Consider the following 17621-nt stretch of genomic DNA (forward strand, 5'->3'; position numbering starts at 1 on the left):
GCTGGCATCCTGCATTCATAAAGAATCTCAAGTCCCAAAGCAGGCATAAGGTTGGGGGGAAAAGGTGTATTCCCATCTTTTTCTTATAAAAGTAATTGACTTTTTTTTTCAGCATTCCGTGCGAAATTCTCCATGCTTTTAATTGCCTCTATTATCACACACCTCAAAAAACCCTGATACATAGCTCAAAAACACATTGTCGAGGGGAAAGATGAGTTCCGAATGGAGTCAGAGCACAGCACCAGGGACCCTCAGATCCTGTACTGGAAAATGACACCCAGTGTATGACATGGATCTTACATGGCATAACACAGTGGCCCTAAGCAGAGCTGGAATTCCATTGTACCCAGCACACATGACTCGGTAATCAAGGGGAATGCCAGCACATGAAAGCTCAGGTAGGTGTTTGAAATGAAACGCACTATGTGAAAAGAAAGACTTCCCTCCCCACAACAGATACACCTTAGATGTTCAATTGAAGGAAAAGAAAACAGTCATCAGTCATAAGCTGATAAAGATGAAGGTAAATATAAATTATGGATAGATCAAGAAATGATGACTGCATTCACTATATTAGCAATCAAACCCACTCTAAATAATACTCTCCATATTATGAAATACCATCTATTAACATAATAATATATAATACAGTTTTTATAAGTTATATGCTTAAAAGCCAATCAAATTAATTAGCTTGTTAATTTAATAGTCTGAAAGTACTGAAGTCTCTCATAGTTCTGTACAGAGGTAATTATTTCTTGCTTCCTGTTTGTTTTGAATTAGCTTTCTTCTTAATTTGAAAATACTTCTGTTATGAAAAAGTGAGTCACGGGCAAGGAGAAACAAACATGCTTCTGCTTATTTGCTCTTCCCCACCCTTTACTTCTCTGTGCATATCTGCCTTTTATACCTCCCAAAGTTTAGATTAATCATTGCCCCTTGTAGCCACATTTTTGCAGAATCTGCAAATGGGACTCAGACAAGATAGCACAAGGAATTACAGGACAGTGACCACAGGAGAAGATGTGCAACAGAGCATCAGCCATACAAAACTTAAAAAATTATCATCAGACACAAAATTCAAATTGAAAAAGGATATTTGTAAACAAATGTCCACAGAAAATACACATTACATTTAATATTATGTAAATGACGTCTGCTTAAGTGCATTCTACTTAATTGTATTACATAAATTTTAGAAAAATGAAGCTCTTCAAGTCTTTTCATCCTGTTTGTAAACACTGTTTTCCCTGCATCTAATAAAGAAGCAATACTAGCCACGTGTTAATAGGTGATGTCTACAGAAGGGAAAACACACTGCCTTCAAACCTTGCTATAAAGGATTCAGTCATCTTGAACGTAGCCATTCCTCAGGAACCACTGAGCCAGACCCTTTCAGGTAGCAAATTCAAATGTTACTTCCATGCTAGTTTTCACTAGTTCAAATGATCTTTCTCAAAGGTCAATCTCTCCGGCCCTTCTGCATAATTACTAAAGCTATCTTCAGGAAATAAAATCAAGTGCAAACCCTGAAACAAATGTGTCTATACATTAACTAGTACTTGGGGCAGTATACTGGTTTTTAATGTACTATTTAATTATGTGGTAAGCACAGAAGGTTCTCTGATCCCCAAACCAACGCCTTTTACACAGCAGCTGTGTAACTCAGCACCTTCTGTGAATCCAGCACCATTTATCCTTCCTGCTCCCAGTGCAGCCTGAGCTCAGAGAGCAGTGCCAGCTCATGGAGCAGTGACGAATCCTGCCCTTCCCAGCTCTCACGGCTGAGATGTGCCACCACCTCCTCACCTGGACTGGCTCAGGTCCTTGTTTAGTCACTGCAAACCAGTTTCGAGCTGATGCAAAGTACACAAGGAGGTGTTTAAGCCAGGGCTGCCAGAAAAAATGGCAGCAATTCCTGGCCTAATTATACTTGCTTTTATAATTCACTCCTCAGAGAAAAGTCCCAGCCCTTTTGTACCTCATATTAGTAAGTCCAATGTAGAGCAGAGATGGCAGCTCATGCACATTCAAAACAACCCAGCTTCTGAAGACTGTTAAAGTATGACCACATCCTTAATTCAAGGGATACCTGTATATATTGCTCAAGTGCTGTTTTCACCTCACCTTAAAAAACACAAGGTAACACAAAAGTATTCAAGAAACTTAGGCTCCATTATCATAACACTTCAGACAAAAAAAAATCCTAGCCTGTATTTTTTTCTTTAGCAAATTATTGTTTATACCCCCTCCAGCCTACAAGCCATTAATAAGATAAGTTAATTGAAGACATCTTACCAAGCTGCTTCCACAAAATTTGTGGAGATTTCATTCTAAACTAATTGCAGTTCATCAGTACACAAACTTCTCCAGTACAGTTCATCTTCCTTAGAAACTATTTTATGGAAGTTTCAAAAAGCTACAGGTTTTAGTTTCCCTGTTTTGCAAGGAATTATGTGCTTATTTCACAAGCTTAATATTTATAATATTTCAAGTTACTGTTAGTTTTGCAAATGGAACAAAGGTACCTCCTCTGCTCTGACCTATGGTGCATAAAAATCACATTCCTTGTTCTAGGTCAATGACTCACTCAGAAGAGCATCAACAACAACCTGCTAAATCAGTTCATGTGTTATTTTCATAACACACACAACACTACGATTTTCCCCCATAAAAAATTCCCATTATCTTCTGATTAGAGAAATAGAAGATTCTTCTACAGTGATCTCAAACCATACTACATCAAAATTAAGCACATAAAGATGTTAATTCTTACTGATATTAGGAAGTTGCAAATTCTACACTTCAGGACAGATTTTAACCTAACTTATGAAATGTAGGTAAACTCTTTCCTTCAAAGTAACAAAACCAACAAGCAATAACAAACCCATTCTGTTTAATGATCACTATTGTAACATATTCCAGGAGGCAGGCTGAAGAGAACTCCTTCCTTAATTAGACTGACAAGTGAGAAAGCCATGAAGTGTTTTCTTTCCCAAGCCATATGCAGGCCTGATACACTTCTGAAGGATCTCAGAGAAGACAAAATATGGGCTCAGAGGTGAAGAGAAAATCTTGAAAAGAAAGTAGCACACTTCTTCAGTGACTTGATTACCTGCATTTAATTACAGTAGAACTACAGGAACAAACAACTGACCAGCTTATTAATACTTCTAATATTTGCTATTACTATGTACAGCCATCCTTTGCCATTTTAAGAGCACATTACTGCTACTCCAACTAACCCAGCTTGAAACTGGAGCTCAGGGCAATCATTCTGAGAACTACAGTGAGGAGAATTGCTGGAAATATGAGGCAGTTCATCCACAGAGATTTGAGATTCAGTATGTGGAGAGGAACAACTTCTAAGTCAAAAAATGCAGGAAGAAGAAACTGTCACATATAATTAAACCTATTTCAGCCTTATTCCATAGCTAAATTAATTATTAAGTAAATAAGTACCAAAAATGTAGGCTATTACTTTTACACAAAGTCAAAAATTAATGTCTTTTATTTAATAAATAAATTTTCACTGCCTAAATAACTAATGTAGAAAAAGAACCCAAATTTCAGAATCTTCTAGTTCACCATTCTTTTTCTCACTTCTTATTTCCTTTGTGAAAGAAGTACACACAACTGCCATGAGCTTCAGGGTCCTGTTATACCTTTGTGGCTTTAGCTTGAACCAGAGAGATTTAAATTATTTTGTCAAATTATGAACTGTAACCAGCAGTAAGGAGATGGCAGCTTCATTTTTGCCATGGTTACTGCCACAAAGGGGCAGCAAGGCTGTTAGCCAGAGCAGTTAAACCATAAAAAGCTGCAGTTAACGATGAAAGATTCTTCTCCTATTTACACTACATAATCATTGAACAATTAATGCAGGCATTATAAATGCACCCCCTGAGTACTAAAGCTAATATTCAAAAGCAGCAAGTAAATAGGGATCTAGAAATTTGAATACTTGCCCTGGAGTAATACTTCACTAAACAGTAATGCAACTGAGGTCATTTACTCATTGCATGCTGAGAATTCTACCAGAAGCAAAGTATGCTGTGTACAAGTCCAACTGTGCAAGGCCAGACATTTTAAAACAACATATACCAGGGTCAAACCAACATGGGCAGCATTTGTCACACTGTGGCTAGAAATTTTTTTCTCTCGTATTGTTACAAGATTATTTTATCTTATTTCAAGTCTTAACACTGACAATTTTCTCATTATGGGAGCAGCACTCTGCTAGCAGAGCAGGCTGTGCAAACCATACTGAATTCCAGGTCCGTCCTTTGGCTGTAAGAAGGAGAAGTTCAAATGCTAAATTATCTCCAGATCCAATTGATTGAGTTCCTCATTCTGGTCTGCTTAGACAGATCCTAAATTCCTTTCCTCTCACTTGCCTAACTCCACCCGCCTATCAAGGAAGTACAAGTATTTGTCTCCATAAGCAAGCATAATTCACAGGGTGGGGTGCATCAAGCAAAATTGCTTTTCTATTTAGTTTTCTGTTTCTTAAACACATAGATCTAATAGCTCTTTGCTTACTAAGCCCCTGCTTCTTCAACTCAGAAACAAAACTAGTGCATTAAGTCTTGAGTTCTTGTGAAAATTCCTTTTAAAAATTATTCTAACTACCCGAGGCAGGCACCCACTGTCAAACTAAATGCAACCAGCTGTGAAGAAAGGGATTTTCCAGTCAGATTGAACAGAGTGAAGGAGTAGCAGTTGGCTTTTCAGGGACTATAACTATTTGGTTTCTCAAGTGAAGCAAAACTTACTAGTAGTTTTCAGTAACTTTTCTAAAAAATAATACATTTTACCATTTTTTCTATGCAGTAATAAAAAATCCACATTCTTTGACAACAGATGAAAAAGTCACAGTGTCTTTAAAGTGTAAACTTAATGTAAATCCAGCTACACTGATAAGAAAAGGTTAAAATCTTCAGTTATCCCCAGGAATCCAATGCTATCCTTCCAAACTTGCCAGTAGTTCAAAGCTGTAGAGGGGAAATGACAGCAGGGAATACGTTCTTCTGCTGACCAAGTTGTTCCTGTATCTGTTTACACCTTGAAGTTTTGTTGTCTGTACTGCCAGGACAACCCTGCTGGTTGCTCATACCTGTTGTCAAGCAAAATAAACTGTGCCAGTAAAAGCAGCTTTGTGCCAGCACAAGTGACTCTGGGTATAAACACAGTTTGGCCTTTCTAGACACATTATTTGAGGTGCTATAAAATATTAATCCCTATGTTCCTTGCCATGTCCTGGTCGTTCAAGTGCTTTGAAGTTCACTATAGGCCCTGTCACTCAGCTTAACTTTTGTGTGAGCGGTCAGCAGACTTTGCCTGAAAAGGACACAGGGAAGGGAAGATGGATGGATTTTTAGGGAGGGGGAAGAAGCACCTTAGGTAGGCAGAAAGGCAATGAGCAGCACTGAGAGGCACCAACAGATTCACTGTGCATAAAAGGTGTGTTTGGCTACAGCCCTGAGTTGCTCTAGTGCCGTCCTCAGCAGTAAAATGTCAGCTTTCTCAACAGGACAAAGCAAACATGTTCAAGTTGTACCCACGAACATGTCAGCACAGACTTTTTTTGGACATATGATTTTGCAATGCTTAATTTAACTGCTGACTTTGCAGACACACACCTATCAGAACTTTAAATTCTGGCAAATTAAAATCATTAACGAAAAAAACCAAAAACCACAAGAAAGTATGTTTGCAAACTTAATGCCACCTCCTAGGTGTTGTGCCCATTTAAGCATCACATTTACTTTCTAAATCACTATTCCAACCATAAGTTTGCTAGTAGTTGCAACTCAACTTAGTTGTCTGAAAGCGAAAATCTCAGGACTCAGGGTTACTGTTAGTCATTAAGCTCTATACTATTCTTCAAGTAGTCACAGATAATTTACTTTACATCCAAAAATTCAAAAAGGGTGTATCAGACATTTATTTTATAATGATTTTCGATTTTTATTAGAAAGTGGTCTTTATTAACAAAAAGGCTACTAAAAATATTAAGCAATTCCTCCTAATTATTCAGTTTTACAACTAGCTACATGGAGCTTAAAAATATGGTATTTAAATGGCTTGAGCTATTTTTCTCAAATATAATTCTCAAACAGTATTGTTGCATTTTTCCAAGTAATTAATACTTATGAGAATGACAGAAGATGGCTAAAAGCTTAAGTGCAGGACCTCAAACTATAACACAATGTAAGTTCTCTAGTTTAAAACAAAAGCAAAAACCTATGCTCACAATTCCAAATTTGTGCATGTATAGGACAATGAGAAGAAAAATGTCTACTGCTTGTGTCCAAAAGTCTGTGTGATTATGCATTGCTGCCCTCAACTTGAACCCATAGTCCCCCACACGTTTCACAACCACTACACCATTCCAGACAGGTTTCTTCAACTCCCATGCGGTAATAGACAAAAGGAATAAGGCAGCTGGACCAGGATGGTGGTGGGTTGTCTGCTCATTAGCCATCACAGAAAGCAGTAAAGTTGGCTTGAAGGCAGGGACAGCTGAAAACCTAGCACAGTTTCAGAACTCCTATTGCTTTCAGTTTGCTTAATTTGGTATGTAATGATGACCTGAGCTAAAAATGAGCAAACTTCAGAAACTGGTTCCTAAGCCACATACTCACACCTCCCACAGCAGCAGCATCAGTCAAGAACAGAATGGCAGTGAGCAGGCTGCATTTACAGTGTCAACCACCTGACTTCTGTCAATTGTAATATGTCAGAATCAGTACATAAGTTATGTAAGTACTTGTAAGTACAGCTCATAACCAGAATCTGAAGTTCCCTGTATTAGGAGACAAGTGTCTCAAGCTGAATTAATAAAATTAAGGAAACCATGACCTACATCATCCTTGCTTTCATGAAATACATGCTTTTTGATAAAATGTAATTCTGGGTTCCTCAGTCCAGGAGAGACACAAAGTCTTTGAGCAGGTCCAGCAGAGGCTCCAAAGATGATTAAGGGACTGGATCATGTCTCTTGTGAGGACAGGCTGAGGGAACAGGGGCTGTTCTGCCTCGTGAAGGGACCTCTCCAATGTCTATGAGTTTCTGCTGGGAGGTGTCAGAGGATGGAGGTAGGCTCTAATCTGTGGTACGATGGGCAGTGGGACACGAAGCAATGGGCAGAAACTGATGCCCAGGAAGTTCCACCTGAATATGAGGAAGAACTTCTTTACTCTGCAGTAACTGCACACTGGAACAGGTTGCCCAGAGAGGCTGTGGAGTCTCCATCACTGGAGATATTCCAGAACCATCTGGACACAATCCTGTGCCTCATGTTCTCACATGACCATTGATCAGGGAGACTGAACCACATGACCCACTGTGGTCCCTTCCAATCCGAACCATTCTGTAATTCTGTGAAAATATAAGTAAGGAAACAAATTGCATTACAATTCCTGAATCCTCCAACATCAGTCAGTGCAGAACTGTATGAACAGCACTAACTCACTTGCAGACTGCTTTTATTTACATTAGTTTTGAAAGGAACTATCAATGCTCCAAATACCTAATAAAAGAAAATATCTGGGAAAAAAACCAGTAGTGTTGTGGTGACAGAAATTTATACAGGAAAATAATCCTTCATATAAGGTGGTAAATATATCATATATACCTATATTGAAGTAACATGAAACTGAAAAGAAAGCATTTACTCTATGATTGTGTACTATCACTGTTCACAACCAACGTGAATGGAAACATTAAAAAGGATGGCTCCCCTTGCTAACTTATTTGCCTTCACCCTCCTTCAACAGAACTGGTAGCATTCAAGTAACAACAAATTATTTTCTAGAAACAAGCATTTCAAGCCTAACTTGACAGTTGTGAAATTAACACCTCCCAGCAATCACATTCCATAATGGAAAAATGTAGCACAACACCGAGTCACAGAAGAAAAAGTCCTGGACACTCCTTATTATGCCGTAAAGCCTCAAAATTCTGTAGTAAGTACACTCTAGTAGAAGATTCATGATGAAGGATGTGAGCAGAAGCAATCTCAGGCATGATACAAAATATTCATTCTCTAAATAAATTTTTCTGCAGGAAATACAAGCTTTGGAATGAAGTGACTGCAAAAGGTAGAAGTTGCTCATGCAACTTCAAGATCATCTGAGTGCTGATCTATCCGTAGATTATGCAAATAAACCAAAAAGGCATTCACTGTCAAAAGAAAAATGACAAGATAGATACTCATAAAAAACGTCAAGATTAAATGTTTTACCACAAAATGTGACACCACCATACAAAAATAGATTCCTCTTTACACACCAGTGTCACTAGTTTTGATGCAAAAAGCTATTTTTAAAAAGAAGAGATGTAGAGGAAGAGATCTAATTTACAAGTAATTTGGTTTATATATAGCCGACTGACTTGCTACAGTGAGACATCTGTCACCATAGTAACTAATTACTACTCTTTAGAATGTCTCTTTTACTTAACTTTTGTCCTCACAGTTCACAAAAATATCTGAGTATCAGCCTTCTGCTACAAGTGCTGGATGGTTTCAGGATAACTAGAAGAATTTTATATTTATTCTCTTCTCAGCAGAATGAAAGTCTGTCCCTTCACATACATCATGCTTTTAAACTTTTGTACATGAATCACAAAAGAGATGAAGGATATTAACACTTTCATAAAAGATGCAACTCCATTCTGAATGTAGACAAAGCACAGAAGCTTCCCACAAAAAAACTACCCAACTCAGTATTAGTTATATACAATATTCTTGAGGAAATTGTACTTAAGTAGTACTCAAGTTCTATTTTAATTTCATCCTGAAAATGCTGAGAGAATTTCAAAGTACATCATTGCTTTAACTGCAAAGCTAAAATACGTTAACAATAAAGTACAATCAACAGAGAGCTTCCCAGAAAATGATTACTCACACATCATCCCAAGATGCTCATATTGACTCATTAGAATACTAAAACAATATAAAGAAGAGACTTATTTTGTCTTACTGCTGTCATAGATGACAATATGTTACACAACATCCACAGACTTTGAAAGAACTTTTCCCGTTCCATATTAAAATGCTGACTTGTGCAATGTACTCAAAACCAGTAAAAGGTAGGTAAAACCAGGTTTCTAGAAGGAAATTGTACTTCTTGCAAAGAAATTTTCTACTTTATTTCATTACAGAGGCTCAGCCTCTTGTTACACAAGACATTTATACAGCTACATATCATGTATCACTGTGACTCCAGTGATTACTTTGTACAATTTATCTCAACTTCTATCATCACATCAAACATGGACCCTGGGGAAAACATATGGCAAAGGTGACTCCCCAAGGTATCATTTAATGCTACTGTGCTTTCTATATTAACCAATTATGGAAATATACTGCAATTTAATGCAGCTTTAAAATAAAGAAATAAAACACCCTAATAGGCCATTACCCAGAAATCTGGGCTTCTTCAGGCTAATTACTTCCAGTGTGTAAAATATTGCTGAAATACTCATCACTCCTGATGCCCTTATAGGAATACTTTCCTACAAAACTAGTCTGAAAGCTAAACACTATTGTTTACTCTAATAAATGTAATTAAAGTCTGGCAACATGGTATACTCAAACTTTGCAATAAGTAAACTTGCTCTCAACATGTACAAATTCCCAAAGACGGTATTTGTAGGACAAATAGATAGAGACAAATTTTATTATATCTGGTATCCAGATACAATATCCAGATATAATAAATAAGCTCTGCAAAGAGCAGGTTCTCATACACAATCTTAATTTATTTTCAAATATGTGTTTCATACATGTTTCTAAAGATTTGTAATGTATTATTGCAATTTACTCCTACCTTTAAGAGGCAAAAGCACTCATAAATATTCAGCACTGGTGGAGAACACTAAGACTATTCAGAAAACAAAATTTACTATTATTAAATTCACAATCAAAAAAAAAGGTCAAACTTGATAGTTAACATTCTTTGGCCAACCTAATGAAGTGCAAGACCAAAATAAAGCATGGTTTTGTCTCCAACTACTGCAATGAAAAGTATGACATAAAGAGAGAGGTTTGTCATGTTTGGACAGAGCTTTGCCCTAATTTAAGAGCAGAGGTAAGGCATAAATCTCTCCTGGTTTTTAGATTTTAACTGACCTTATTACAACCTTCCATAAACAAAATATAAAATCAAATTTCTGTAACTCCTACTAAAGAAGCAAAATGAATTGTTTTTATAGCAAAACACTGAAGAATAACCAGAAATGACAGGAAGAAGAAGAAAGCAAATGAAAAACAAATGCTTTTTAAAAGCAATCTTGAAATACTACCAGCATCTGTCAGTAAATACTGAGAATGAGAAATCCAACATCAACATTATCCATTGTTTCTGCTTCCTCAAAGATCTTGAGTTAACGAGTTAACTAAATAACTAGCAAAAAAATAATTGAAAGGGAAATTTTCCTTAAGAAAATAGCACTACTGAACTTCTATCAGCAAACAATTACATTTCCAATTGCAAGCAAATTGGAGAAAAACCACAACAGAAGCCAAGATCACCAGATACTCTGCCAGAAGAGAACTACTTATGTAATATAATACTTATAATAACATATTATATAATATAATGTAATACTTATGAGGCAGCTCTTAGTTTATCACGAAATTCCAAATCCCAACATAACCCCAGACATTTCAAGGCAGGTGCAGAACTGCAGAAGCTTCTTAATTGTCTTGCTACTCACTGCTAAGTTGCTAAATTAGTTAATCATTACATCAAAACTCCTCTACTCATGGCACAGAAGAAACTCTTATCACATGCTGACTTTTCAACTGCCTAGAGATCAAAGGGAGTTGGTAAAACTATTTCAAACTATTTCTCATTTCTACTCCTTCCTCACAAGTCACTGTGTTTACCTCCCATCATTAATTCCATACTGCTGCTGGTTTATGGCAGGGAAAACTCCCAGTGATCACACATTCAGATAAAGAAAAAAAACCACATCAGATGTCACACGTAACTCCAAACACAGTGCAGCAGTGGTTTGGTATTATCTCTATCTATATAAAAACTCTCAAAATATCCTGAAAAATTAGGAAAGTTTCTCCCTTCCTTTTATTAAGGGATATATTCAATCTCAAAGGATTTGTCTGGTATCACTACAGTATTTTTATTTTTAAACAAATATCTACAGCAGGCCTAGTTAATTCATCTCTCCTTTACACAAAGCAATGTTCACCTGCTTTCTGCTATCATCTGCTCCTGAACTATTAATTTCCAGAGCACAAGTGTCACAAGGAAAATACTGTTCAGCACATTGCTTAACTACAGCTAAAATGCCCATACTAAGGATAAACTTAAAGCTACTGTGGTATAAATTCAAGGCAGCCAATAAAGATACAGAAGTACAAGTCCTAACTGAAGGGAACTGCCTTAGTAGAAATGACACTGCACTAATTTTAATCACGCCAAACAAGATATTTTTGTAAGAGGTCCAAACCACAAATATTACTCAAATAGTGTAGTGAGAGTTCACTACACAGTTCCTCACACTGAAAACAACGGGTCACCAGAGCAATATGCTCCTTCTTGCTTTTCCAAAGACTTCTCGTCATCAAGGACAGACCAAAACTTTTAAAAAAAATTACTAAATTTAATTTATTTTCATTCTGTGTTTTCAACTTCAGCATTCCATGCAGAGAGCAAATACAATTAACTGGAAACCAAACACCAAAAGAGAAGGGTGCGGCTCCATCGAAAGATGGAAAATTCATTTTCCAGCACAGAGGAGAAATCTGACAATTGGGAGTTTAATATTTGTACTCAAGGCACTGCCAAGCCATACCTCCAACAAAGTGAGAGCGAAAATACCCTGGGAGGAGGCTCTATTTATTTGCAATGCATTCCTGGATCAGGACTTTCAAAGCAAGTAGTAATTAAATACTGGTATTCATGAACAAAGGCTGATTTATTCTGGTGCTTCTTTGAGATCAACAATTTCACAATAAAGAAAAATATGATTTATTTTAAACTTGAGAAATCCACATATGGAGATGGGTCAGGCAGCAATGGGAGAGAATGTATGAACTGATTTTTGATAGGCAATCTTACAGAATATTCATCAGTCACTTCTTTAGCTGTGTCCTCCTGGCTTCAAAACAAGGGGCAGCCTTCTCACAGGTTCACATCAGAACCAGCCCAGCAGAGGAATGGGCAGAGGGCGGATAAGGCATTCAAGGATCTGAATCAATTACAGTACCAAACATGGTAACTCATGATTCATACATCTTAGTCAAGGGCAGAAATAACATACAAGGTACACTGGATCAACAGATTAGACAGGTTGCTAATATGGCAAAACTTGACAAGGTACAGCTTTCTACACAACAGAAGTATTTTGCTGGGTTTTTTTCCTAGCTATTTTCCATCAGGGTCATCAAGGATATTACACTGCTAACACCTGTGCCCATGAATGTGATTCTTCAGACAAACTAAAAGGAAAAACCTCTTAATTTCTTTGTCAACAGAAATGCACCCAGAACACCTCAGTGCCTGTGACCAATCCGTGAGTGGGCATCAGGAGCAGGGGAACTGCACTGTACAGCTGGCAGCCCCACACCCTTTCAGTTGAAAAACCTAAGGGAGTGGCTGTCCACACCTCTCAAAGTCATTATCAAACCTTGCAGATTTTTGTACTAGATGTGCCATATTTCTCTCTAGAACACAAACAAAAAAATTTCCAAGCATAAAAAGAATGCCGTTCTAGCATCAGAGGTTCCAGATTGTCAATCTAAGAAGAAATAGCCTCCTGCGATGATTTAATTTATTAAACCACCATAAAAAACAAAAAGTCTTCCAAATCCCTTCCCTAAGCACAAAAACGCATTTTCACTATTTCAAGTTGAGTTTCAGCCACTAGAGGGCAAGGCCATGATACACAACACACTGCCACAAGAAGCAGAGCAGAAACTACAGCTGAAGACTGTTTATTTTATGAAGATTTGGTTGTTCAAGGTTTTTTTAATACTGATTTTTCCATTAATTATAGGAATATACCCACATATTCTGTGGGTTGCCTAAAATATTAATTCCATCTTTACAGTCTAAAGCTTCCCAGACAAGCTACTTCTACACTTCTACATCCACAGTAACAATTCTTGTACTTCTCAAATTTTAAAATTAGTGTTAAAATCGGTGTTCCTGATACTGAAATTACTGGAAGCAAGTTACTGGAATTCTACCCAGAATAAACAAGCATAGGTAAAAATGAGAATGCTGTCAAAGGCTTTTCCCATTAAATACAGAAATTTAACTCCCTAATCAATGGTAAAAAGTATCTAAGTTTAAAATTTGCTATATCCTGCAAAAGAATCAGAATTAACCGGCAGATTTTTTTTCTGTGTCTAACCAGCATTTTTTTAAAAATTGCTGTCCTGAGAACAGTTGGGCTTTTTCTGTACAAAGATAGCCCTGTGTTGAAATGTATTCTTGACATCTAATATATTAAATTCTGCTAAATAGATAAACTGATTATCTATGCTCTTAGAAGAACAGAAAACAAGGTCCAGAAATTAAAGTAAACAAGGAAAATGAGTCAGTTACTAAAAGAAACAAACCCCAACTGACAGGACATACACTAGAAGCTCAAAATAAGAACATTTAAAGAAGTATCTAAAGAAAATCTGTAGTCAAAACAGAATATGGAATAAAAGCTCAGCAAGCTTGTCATCAAAAATGATGACACTTAATAATAGAGGCAATGCACTATACTGTGCATGAAATCAGTCCCATCTACACTGGCCCATCTACTTCATGGAAAAAAAAGTATCTGTACCATGTATCACCAAAACAGATGAGCCCTCAAATTAAGTTCATATAACATTCAAACTGCACTCCCAGTACAAATACAGCCTTCCCACAAAAAACATGTTTGCTGTTAAGTAATAAGCTTTGACATACCAAGAGGTTTGTCATCCAAGCTTAAATTTAATACAGCTGTAGACAAGATTACACTTTGATTAAAGGAAAATCAGCAAGACTTTTACACTACCTATAATTAGACTACTATTAGTACAAAGTTTTAATAAAGTTTAATTAGAATTAGATGCTATCCAAAGCTTGTTTCAAAGGAAAATAGGTTGGGCCACTGGGAATTGGCAGCATTAAGGGCAACATGGTTAAATACAAGTTTAAGAGAAACATGTGTCCTATTTCTTCTTTCAGATTTTTTGGAAAAATATTTTCTTCTGCAGACAAATAGTATATTCAGTATACTTAAGCAAATACTAGGCATAGCAAACACAATACATGATGGAGGTTGGCAGACTGTTTCATTGGATTATTAAAGCTCTGCACTATTTAATAAAAGAAAAAATTCTTCAAATCCCAAACACATCTGTGACACTCTTGTCAGATGAATTTTCAACAGTTTACCAGAAAAAACACTTCACAAGTTTGCCCAGACAGCCTTAAAAAAATTAAGATGTTATTGTAATAATAGAAACAGAATATGAAATTTGTATATAGATCAGTAACAGCTCTCCTGATTGCTTATACACAAATTCATGTGAATATCCACCGAAGTTACAAAATCTAAGACATACAAGAAGCAAGTAAAGGGCAAGGCCCTCTCATGTAAGTACCTTTCCACAGTGCTCTGGTTAGTAGGCAGGAATTTGTCTACCACAGACTTAGAAAGAAGTAAGCTAGTCCTTCTCTTGATCTTAAAATTACCCCCTGCCTCTGTTGCCTTCTGACAGTAGCTCCTCAGGGCTGAGGAAGCGGCTGTATTTTAGACATTCTTCAATTACAGACTGCAGCAGGAAAGTACTGTGCACACAACCTCAAGCCTTTACAGATCTCTTGGCTACACTGCATAGCACTTCCCTTGACTGCACTCAGAATCTCCTATCTAGGTTTCCAGGGAAGTGTCAGGAATCAACTCTCTGCTTTCTCTCTGTATTTCAAATAGTTTTCATCCCACCAAGTTCCCCATTTGCACCAGGTCTATGCTGGGAGCAGTAACATTTCACAGCAATTACAGAAACACACCCTGTGCTCTCCTTAACATCTGCTTCAAGAGTTACGCCACCGGACACCTCCAGCTTCCTCCCTTATGTATATGTTCTGGTTTCTCTTGGAGTAGACAAAACCCTCGAAATTTTTTAAATCCAGCTTCCTCCTGCACATATGTTCTGGTTTCTTTTGGAACAGACAAAACCCTCACAGACACCAGGTGGAACTGGTGTAGATCAGTCCCCTCCCAGCACTCAACAGCAACAGGTGCAAAGCACACAAGGGCCTGGAAAAAGATCTTAAAGTATCCTGTACTCTTTCAACATTCAACAAGGTACCTTAAAAACAAAGGGGTGCTAAACTTCTGAGCTTAAAATATATTACTTAATTCTCAGCAAGCTCTCATGGGACCAAGTCCATTTTTAGTACATTTATTTCATGGCTTGCTTCTCCATCTCTTAAAATTAGTTCAAGTCAGATAAAATAAACATGTGCTGTTAACAAAGGTGCCTCATTTACCTTGTTACATTATACTTTTCACACTTAATTCAAAACTGGATAACCTGAGTAGCTTATCTACCTCCTGACTACACAAACTGGATGGACTTGCCAATTTCTAAACTCAGCAGCTGAGTGTCTCCAGACTTCCAACACCATCCACTCATCCAGTGCCAAGCAGAACTAATGCAAAGCGTGACACACTATCATCAACCACCACCCAGCAGCTTTCTGCCACCTGTTTCTCAACCTCAGCATTTCTTAACAGGCACATCAGGAACGTTGATGTTTTCTTCACTTCCCTTTGAAAGGTTTAGCTTGAAAACTTAAATACCAGAAACGGCAAACTAGCACAAACTAGTACAAAGCACATCAATAGTTTGGAGTAACAAAACAGAGAAAAATCTCAGGAGAACTCACACAGCTATTCTTCTAAAAGCAAAAAAGGTAGGCATTTAAAACCAACTGAAGTTAAATCTTTATTCCTAACTATTCTATGAATACCTAAATATTTTGAATAAACTAATTTTCAAATATAATTTTTTTAAATTTCAGAAGGTTCTTTAATATTTTATCAGTCACTCATATATACAATAATCAATGTGCAAATTATTAATCCATTTTTTGCTTATTACTTTCAGAGAAAATTAATAATAACTTACAGAAAGTAAGTCACTTGACAGTAATATTCCACAATAAATTACAATAGAAGTATTCTTGCAGAGGACCTTTTGATATATTATACTTTTATATACTTTTTGGTGTAGTATAATCTATCCGTTTATGTATGCACTGTATAGCTTATATAAATAGTAGTGTGATACATATATCTTAGGCCATAACATAATATTAAAATAGAGACTATGTAATGTTAAAATGCTTTCACTCATTATATACTTATGACATACTCAAAGAATGGTGTAAGATAATTAGGTGGTTCCTCATATTTGTGGATGACCTTACCTGGAGGATGGGATAACAGTGACATAAACCAGAACACCAAGAGAAGAATTTATTGATTCTTCATTATCAGGAAGTTTAAAAATGGATGGAATCATGAGAAAAAAATTAATATATTGATTCACTCTATAGGATGGCATAAAGACAAATCAAAGGTTAAAATCAAGCAAAACAACTGGAACATTTAAACTCACAAGAATGTTTGTATAATGTATAAACTCTCATGAATATGCATGTACCCCCTGTAATGTAACAGTAGACAGAAAACATTGTTTTAAGCTAAGGTGTGTTTTTTGGCCAATTGGCAAAAACACCCTAGCACTGGATATTTGTCGCTTTTTATCTTTTATTAAACTTTTAAAAATCTCAGAGTAAGTTCTGTTCTTCACACCAGCTGTGTGTGATTGACAAAGATTTTGGTCAGCAACCCAGAAAGAAGTGTCCATACTGAGTCAATGAATCCCCTGGAACCTCAATATCACTTGAGCTGCAATAAATTCCTTGTTGTCTTCTCTCAGATTTATGTGCTGCATAATTTCAACTAAAAATTCGATGCATATTAGAAGGATTTAGTCCCTAAGCCATAAAAACAAAAAAACACATAAATAAAATTTCAAAAAAGAAGAAAAACAAAAAAACCCCCAAAACCAAAACAAACAAAAAACCCACTAGAAGAAATTACCAAACCACTTTATTCAACCAAATAATCAACTTTACTAAAGCAAAAAACAAGTACTGTTAATTTTAAAAGAAAACTTCTAGAGCTTTTACATTCTACAAATATGAAGTTATCATTGTCAGGTCAAAGATAAAAACATTCATCTCTATTCAGTAACAACTAAAATGCAAACTGAATTAGAAGATTTCTTCATGAAGCAACATATTCAGAGCTAAACCAAGTGTGAAACTATTGTGTGACTAAAGTGTGACTATTTTAACTGTGACAGAAACACATAAATGACAAGTATTTCCGTGCTGCTATTTCAAATTAAACCAAAACCACCTAGTGAACTCTAATAGGGAATGCTCTCACTAGCAAATCATAATTGAAAATAGGTGAAGTGCTCAACAATAAGTGTCTCAAATACGGCAGAGACAGCACACTCCTCACTAAGAACAGTATTATATAAAGAGCTGAAGCTATTTTTCCTAAAATCTTTCATGGAA

The 17621-nt window shown here is 36.5% G+C and overlaps 1 protein-coding gene across 43 annotated transcripts in view; it reads right to left on the reverse strand.

Annotated features, from left to right (window-relative positions):
- SLMAP (sarcolemma associated protein) overlaps positions 1-17621 on the reverse strand; it is an 89374-nt gene that overhangs the window by 56891 nt on the left and 14862 nt on the right. The window lies entirely within an intron of this gene.

This window comes from Cyanistes caeruleus, chromosome 11, assembly GCF_971803275.1.
Source record: "Cyanistes caeruleus chromosome 11, bCyaCae1.hap1.1, whole genome shotgun sequence".
Classification (NCBI taxonomy): Eukaryota; Metazoa; Chordata; class Aves; order Passeriformes; family Paridae; genus Cyanistes; species Cyanistes caeruleus.